General features: G+C 36.6%; 1 protein-coding gene across 1 annotated transcript in view; it reads left to right on the top strand.

Moving 5' to 3' along the window:
* Positions 1-1,173, top strand: part of Msl3 (MSL complex subunit 3) — a 34,966-nt gene that overhangs the window by 17,360 nt on the left and 16,433 nt on the right. The window lies entirely within an intron of this gene.

Genomic DNA, 1,173 nt, shown 5'->3' with positions numbered 1-1,173 from the left:
TTTATCCTTCATTTCTCGAGTTTCTGGGTCAAGGAAACTGAGGTGAGGTATGATTTTATGTCCCTAGAAGAATCCAGCTGGATAATGCTGTAAGCCAAAAATGAATTTTCTGACATAGAAGTTCATTGGCATTGGTTTTATATTTTTTATCACAAGTACTCTAAACATTGGCCTCTTTTGTTATTTAATATAAATTAACTTAAAATATTAGCCTAGAATGATAATGAGCAAGTCTGAGTATGTGCTGGCATTTACTAATTCAGAGAAAGGTGTTGAATTCTTCCCTTGATTTAGCCAGTCATTTTTTTATCTAATAGAGTATTTAACCCATGGTTCTGATGCCCACCTTCATGCCGTTTTCCACTTAGTCCCTCTCTGTCATCCAGATGTCTGTTAACTATGTCCTGATCTTGTCCTTCAAGGCTGGTCTTCACCTTGCCCAATCATTTCAGCCTAGCTACTTGACCTGAAAGGGAGCCATTTTCTTTCTACTGGGCCCCATTCTGACTGATCTAGGAGTTGCAAGAGTAGAGTACTCTACCCAGAGACATCAGTCTTAAAGTTCAAAAAAGAGTTTTCTATCAGAATCTTGACTGAGATGTCCTTGAACATAATTACACTTTCCATCATTTCACTAAAAACTGGTTTTAAAAATATTCGCTTCCCTCCCAGATGCCCCTTCAGACAGACTCACGATTCTGTTTAAGCTAACATTTTGTGTACTAAAGGCAAAGAGCCCTAAGCATGTGTGAAGAGACTGCAGCTTAGTGTAGGGAAGCCCACAGGCTTTGAAGTATTCTTCATACAAAGCAGAAGTTAGGACTTGAGGAAATAACTAGAAGGGTTTATAAATTGACCCGAGTAAATAAAAATATTCTTTTTTTAAAAAAGTAGACAATGGCAGCAATTAGAATCAAGGAACTCAATACTGACCTTCAAGAAAGTTCAAACAGAAAAAAAAAAGTACTTACCTGTCAAGTGATTTTTGACATGGTTTGTTATTTAGAGAGGTGTGACAATTTAAGAAATTTGGACAGGTTGGAGGTAGCAGCGTGATTCATAGTAGATTTCACAGTGTACTTCTAGCCCAAATCTACTTGAACTTTGTTTTGCTTTCTGTCTTGTGGATCTGTTTGCTTCATTTTTTTCATTTGGGCTTTTTTTTTTTTTTTT

Source organism: Mastomys coucha, chromosome X (assembly GCF_008632895.1).
Source record: "Mastomys coucha isolate ucsf_1 chromosome X, UCSF_Mcou_1, whole genome shotgun sequence".
NCBI classification, from domain to species: Eukaryota; Metazoa; Chordata; class Mammalia; order Rodentia; family Muridae; genus Mastomys; species Mastomys coucha.
The sequence above is the reverse complement of the archived record's forward strand: the minus strand, read 5'-3'. Positions and strand labels throughout refer to the sequence as shown.